This window comes from Echinops telfairi, unplaced genomic scaffold, assembly GCF_000313985.2.
Source record: "Echinops telfairi isolate 266 unplaced genomic scaffold, ASM31398v2 ScPeMD7_6;HRSCAF=24_1, whole genome shotgun sequence".
In the NCBI taxonomy this organism is placed as follows: Eukaryota; Metazoa; Chordata; class Mammalia; order Afrosoricida; family Tenrecidae; genus Echinops; species Echinops telfairi.
The window spans coordinates 19,252,094-19,259,318 of NW_022103903.1; positions in this window are offsets into that span (position 1 = coordinate 19,252,094).

Here is a 7,225-nt window from a genome sequence, read left to right on the forward strand (position 1 = left end):
TGCCTTAGAAATGATGTGATATATCTGATGCAGTGAATGTAATAACTTTGAACAAACTGCTCCTGAACTGAACTCTGGGAGTATCAGGACTTTAGCCAATAGTGCATCTCTTGGGAGAGCCTGCACAGTGGGACATTTCTGGGGAAATCGGGCCACCGAGAAGGTGTCACTGGAGACAGTGTGCCACTCAGCCCTCTATCAGGTCCTGAGCTCACCGATGAGACCTCAGTTTCCTCATCTGTGAAATGAAGAGATTCAGCCAGTTGAGGAGCTGTCTTGGATTAGGAGGGGAGGGGTTTTTTTTGGTGGTGGTGGTGATGGGGTCATGGCATATTAAGTTGGAAAATTTCACATGAAAACTTGGATTTCCTGTTTGTTTTTCATCTGACATATCAAATCACATTTCTCTCATGTTCTTTTTTTTCTTTTTCTTTAACATATTGAGACTTAGGGCAAAGTGTAAAGAGCAAATTCGTTTTGTATTCAGCAGTTCACACATTGAGTATAATCCCTACAATGTCACAACACATTTCCACTTCTTCCCACGTTTCCCATTTCTAACTGTCCTTCTTTCCCATTCTCCCCCCATCTGAGCTGTGTCTCTGGGCAAAGGCTGTCCTGTTGAGCCATGGTTAGCTGTTCTAAGGAGTGCATGCCTCCCTGTTCCCCTTACAGGCCCTTCTATCATTCGGCTGAAAGTTGAGCCATGGAGGTAAATTGAGAGCCAGGTTTGTAGGATGTCTAAAGACCATAGGGTGGGAGGTCCAACAGTTTTTCAGACCAGTACATTATTTCATTTTTATTATTTTAGGGGTTTTTCCTGCATTTCCCCCCTCTTTGTCCAGGATCTCCTATTACAATACCATTCACAGTCATTCCCTGTGATGGCCAAGCATCAACTGCTTCTGGTCTCAGGGTCATGGAGACTGAGATTTGCATTGGTCATTTGGACTATTTGTCTCATGTCTGCTTTTCTTCACTCTTCTTCATTCTGGATGGGCAGCTAGCAATGGTCGAACATTAAATAGGCTTTCATGGTTTCCTGCTTACAAAGAAAAAAGTCATTGGGCAACACTGGGCTCTAATTCTGTTGTAACGATAGAAAGTATTAACCTTCCAGAAGGGCACACGCTCTTTAGCTGGGACATTCTGATACTCTGTGGTAGTTACATATTCTGTTGTCAATTTGAGACTTAAGAGTGAAAGGGTGGAGCTTAGCCTGTCAATCAGGTCACAGTTGGATGACATCATTTGGAGGCACTAAGGATATAAATGGCTCTCTGGAGGCGAGGCACTTTCAGACTCTCTATGAGACATTGCTGTTGAGAAGACACATGGAGCTATGCTAGAGCCCTAGAGCTGAAGGAGCCACGTGGAGACCCTTCCAGTGCTGAGATGCCTCCACTGCCACTGGATCCACAAGACTTTCTACCCACTGGCCTGTGATCTTCCTGCATTCAGTGTCATTGCATGAGGAATTTATAGATTGGTATCGGATATATGGGCTAATATCAGACTTATGGACTTGCTTTGGACAGGGCTGGGATGTTTTCTCAATAGCCAATTACTCTTGTATATAAAGCTCTTTAAAAAAATAATTTTATTGGGGGCTTGTACAGCTTCATCACAGTCCATACGTAGATCCATTGTATCAAGCACATTTGTACATTTGTTGCCATCATCATTCTCAAAACATTTTCTTTCTATTTGAGCCCTTGGTATCAGCTCCTCATTTTCCCTCTCCCCCCATGAACCCTTGATACCTTATAAATTATTATTATTTTGTCATGTCTTACACGTCCGACATCTCCCTTCACCCACTTTTCTGTTGTCCATCCCCCAGTGGGGGGGCTTATATGTAGATCATTTTGATCTGTTCTTCCTTTCTACCCCTCCTTCCCTTCACCCTCCTGGTATCGTCACTCTCAGCACTGGTCCTGAAGGGTTCATTTGTCCTGGATTCTGTGGTTCCAGTTCCTATCTGTACCAGTGTACATCCTCTGGTCTAGCCAGATTTGTAAGGTAGAATTGGGATCATGATAGTGTGGGGGAAGAAGCATTAAAGAACTATAGGAAAGTTGTATGTTTCACTGTTGCTACGCTGCATCCTGACTGGCTAATTTCCTCCCCATGACCCTACTGTAAGGGGATGTCCAGTTGCCTACAGATGGGCTTTGGTTCCCCGCAGCACTCCCCCTCATTCACAATGATATGATTTTTTGTTCTTTGCTGCCTGCTACCTGATCCCTTTGACAACTCATGATCAGGCAGGATGGTGTGATAAAGCTTTCTTATACACATATGAGTGTCTATGAATTTGTTTCTCTAGTCCACCCGTACTAACACAGAGCAGATCACCAGCTATGTTCTCCTACATCCCCTTTTGGATTCAAAGCAGTTCAGGACTGAATTGCAAGAAAACTGACTCAAAATAATGTATGTACATGCAAGATTATGATTATAAAGCCATTGCTAATTTTAAAAAAAACTGTTAATCTGGGCAGACTAGAGAAACAAATCCATGGACACACATGTATGTATAAGGAAGAGGTTTATATACAAGAGCAATCATACATTAAGAAAACATTGTAGTCCAGTCCAGATCAAGTCCATAAGTCCAATATTAGCCCATATGTCTGACAGCAATCTATTAAGTCTTCTTCAGACTCACGAAATACATGCAATGATGTTGAATGCAGGACAATCACAAGCCAGTGGGCAGAAAGTCTTTGGGTCCTGGGCATTGTAAGCATCTCAGCACTGGCAGGGGTCTCTCTGTGGCTTCTCTGGCTTCAGAGGTGTGGTTGCATCCATGTGGCTTATCCGGCTCAGGGCACTAGGGTAGTTCCATGTGTCTTGTCAGGTGTTGAGATAGTTTATTGTGCCAGCCTGGCCAATAAACACAAGTGGAATTAACTGAAGGGCAGAGAGATAAATGCCTTGGTGAGTCTCGCCTTTCTTGTCTCTCGCTCTTTGATCATCGGACCAGTGTGCGGCTGCCTTGCTTGTCCTGTGCCTCAATTTAAAGGCTACCCTACCTGTGGGACACCTAGCCTGTGGACTGTGTCGCTGTAAGTTGAGGTCCCTTTAAGAAATCGCTGGAGCTGGGGACTGGCAGTTGGTGACCTGGCTGGCAGTTGGTGACCTGCCTTCTGATTGACTGCTGTGCTGACATAGCCTAGCTCTCTCTATAAATAGAGGAAGATCTGGCAGCAGATTGGACTGGAAGGACTGCTAGTCTCTCACATCTCTCTCACGGCAGTGAGTTGAATGAGCCATTTATAGTGCTTTATAATTTAACTGTTTCTTTCTTGTATTATATATTTAACTGTATATGATTTAACAGTTCATTCCTTGTTATATATCTAATTATCTTTATAAATAAATATATTAAATTATCAGCAATTTGGTTTTATCTCTCTAGAGAACCCTATCTAACACAGGTGTGATGTCTCCCAGGGAGTGAAGTAGTGAGTCTCTGCTGCCTCCAAGGAGGAAATCCTGGATTTCCCAGAATTCTCAGGAGAAGGACATGCCCACACAGAGGCTTCATTGGCTATGATCTGATTGACAGGCTTGACTCCACCCCTACACTCTTAATCCTCAAATTGACAAATGGTTATATAACTACCACATTTATGATATTAATTGTTTTCTATTTTAAAAGAGTAGACTCTTAATGAATTATTTTATTTATTGATTGTTAGTAAAGTTGGATGTGAAGCAACAATGCATATAATTTATTCCCATACAATGTCTAAAGAATCTGAGCTCCTTACCATAGAACCAATCCTACGTACTATTCTCTGACTTTTGTCAAACCCCAAGTAACAGCTCTGAATTTAGCTGGTTGTATGATTCTGTTTAGTGGGTAAAGCCTGGCCTTTATTCTAAGTGACTGCAGTCCTGCGTCACTTAATGTCCATGATACCAAACAAAAATCCAAACTCATTGTTGCCTAGGCGATTCCAACTCACAATGACGCTGTAGGGCTGCCCCTTTGTTTCCAGAGGCTGCAAGTCTTTGCTGGAGCCCAAAGCCTCATCTTTCTTCCATAGAGCAGCTGGTGGATTCAAACTGCTGACCTTGTGGTTCCCAGCCCAATGTGCAACTCACTGTGTCTCCAGGGCTCCTTTATGCCCAGTGTAAGTTGTTTGAGGGAGGACCTTATGTGATTTCAACATTGTGTGGACATGTCTTAGTATTCACTGATTTCCACCTTCAAATTGTTTTAATAATCTCTTTGTTTGATTGTTTCGCTCCCAAATGAATATTTCTCTGCCTCTTAGTGCCATCACAAGTTCTGACTTTGCTGCATCAATGGAAGTGAGTTTGGAAGCTTTGGTATGCACTTCTCAGTAAATTGTTTCAGGAAAAGTGAACAGGTAATATGCTACCATATTCAAAATGTGCACAATACACAAGATTTGTATGTTGCTGCTTATGAGTTGAAGCATATATTGTTATACAAAAATCTCTTGGTTTGTAAAGTAGGTAAAATATTAAAATAACGTTAGAAGGTTCAATGTAGTAAAGACATAAGCCACTAACCTAGCTGGCTGTTAAGGCACTTGTATTACAAGTTACGTATGCATCTGATAGCACCATTGCTTTGTGTACAAGAGGCATGAGATACAAATGTTGCATGCAGGAGGCTGTTGCATTCCCTATGAAACTGTTGTGTTTCCTATTCTCTGATTAGAATTTCTGAACTCTATTAAACCTCATGGGAATGTGATTGGATATTGTCCAGATTGGCGGATTGGCATTAATTACACATCACATAGCTGTGCTTCTAAATCAGCGGCCAGTTGTTTACTCAATCCTTCATTCACTAGAGGATTTTTCTTTGAAGAACAATGAGCAAATATACATATTAATGAATTATATTCTAGGCGGTGATCCAATGGAATGTCTCCCTTAAGATACAGGGAAGTGGAAATACCCCCTCTGATGTGTGGCCCCATGTAACAGAAGCCCGGGGACCTCGGGAAGAAATCCCACTTTCACTTGCACAAGCTCTCTGCACTAAAACCAAGACTACAAATGAGACAGTGAAAGCGAAAAAAAATCCCTGCCCCACCGTGAGAAACACGCTCTTCACTTGTCCCTTACTTGACAATGTAAAAAGGCAGATGGGGGATTTTTCTGCAGCAACTCCGCAGCTGGCCATTGACCAGTGTAAGGAGTTCACACTAGTGACAATCTCTTTCCTCTTTGTGCCCACATGCAGTAAACAGCCTGGCCACATCTCCGACTGCGTGCCGAGTGGTATTTGAAGCAGTTTTTATGTGTTCTAACATTAGCTAAATTATAGTCTGCAGATTACACAGGCAGTGTCAAAATTAAGATCTACTGCATGATCCTCCATCTCCTAAATAGTTTCTTGCTTAAGTTCCCTAAAGATGATGCAGACAGTGACCCAACAGGGCCAGATTTCGCACAATCTCAGAACTGGGGCTTGGGAGTGAAAGGGGGGAAGAGAAAGTGTGAGCATTTCCTTGAGTCTGAAGTGCAGGGTCGGAACCACGAATCTATTAACCCCCCACCCTGACACACCTCTTTTGTTTTTGATCATGAACCCTGAAGCTTCAGAAAGACTTCCTTTCCTTTTTATGTTTTCTGCTCCGGATATAATTGTGAAAGCCTATTCAAGATGCGGTGTGTGAGGGCAAGCTGGCTGAAACAGCCATCCCCCTTGATGGCCAGGGCTGACGGGGTGCGGCTGCTCACCCTCATCCCTTAGTTCCTTTTCTGTGTCTTTCTGGGAGCCTGGGGTTTGCCAACAAAGGAAGACTCACATAGAGACAAGAGGCTTTTTTGGTCATTAAAGACTTGTGGACATTGATGTTGACTCGCCTTCCCTTGTGCGTTTCGCTTGAGGAGTAGAAGTCCTGGAATACATGACTTGTAGTGCTACAACCAGGAGGGTCTCTAACAAATCCGGATTAACGGCTCACCTTAGCAGATGGCTGTGCACTCCAACAGAAGGGCCAAACCTGCTCTTGATTTCTGATAGTATATGACAGTGATGATGTGCTTACATCCTGGGTGATTTTTTCCCCTCCAAAATGTGGAAACTACTTGAAACATAAGAAATGACTTCAATGGTTTTCACTTTTATCTCATCAGTACGCGAAACTACATGCCCTGTAAATAACTGACATTAGAAGTTGATACGTGAACCAATGCCCACTCAAAATATTAAGCAAATGTCACTATTAATAATAAGCATATTCCTGCGTTAGGCCAGGTTGACTAGAGAAACAATTCCAGAGGCACTTGTGTATGTGTAAGAACGAGTTTTAGATCAAGGAATAATTGGATATCAAGAAAACATTCCAGCCCAGTCCAAATCACATCCATAAGTCTGATAGTAGTCTCTAAGTCCAATATCAGTCCAAAAGTCCCTCTTCAGACTCAGCAGCCACATGCCATGATGCTGAATGCAGGACCATCACCAGCTGATGGGTGAAAAGTCTAGTGGATCCAATGGTGGTGGAAGCATCATAGTATTCTGGCAGGTCTCTGTGTGGCTCCTCCACAGGAAGGTGAAGGCAGAGAGAGAGAGAGAGAGAGAGAGAGAGACAAGAAGTTCCCAGGATCCTGCTGTTGAGAAGGTCACCTTCACAAAGAGGCACCATCAGATTGTGACCTTATTGACGGGCTAGATTCCACCCATATCTTCTTAAGGGTGCCATGTTCACAAAAACCCCTTAACTATCACAATTAGTTATTTAAGAAATGCATTCTCTTTTGTGATAAGTGTTGCACGAGCCCCCAATAAAATGATTTAAAAAAACCCACATCCTCTGAAGGAGAATGCCTACCCAATGGGAAGAAATAGACAAATTCCAGCAGGAACCAAAGCTTCTGCTCTCTTTGCTATTGGGCAGAGGAGATACGCTTTGATGGTCAGAGCCTATCTTTATAGACAAACGCTGTCCAAGGTTGGGCTACCATGAACAAGAAGCTTCTAGGTTTGCTGTTGCTCTTCAGCAGCTGGTCTGAGAAGGTGGGCTACAGTTGCAAGGCCCATACTATGGGCACTTTCCTGGGCTTGTTTCATCTCAGAGGGGCAGTGCTGGTACAGCAGCAAAAACTATGGGCATTAATGAGATTCAGATACAGACAAAGGAGGTCAACTTGAAACCAAGATCATGTGTTCCGAAAGAAAGGAACGAGCGCTAATGAACATGTCATCCAAGTCAATATCGCAGTCACA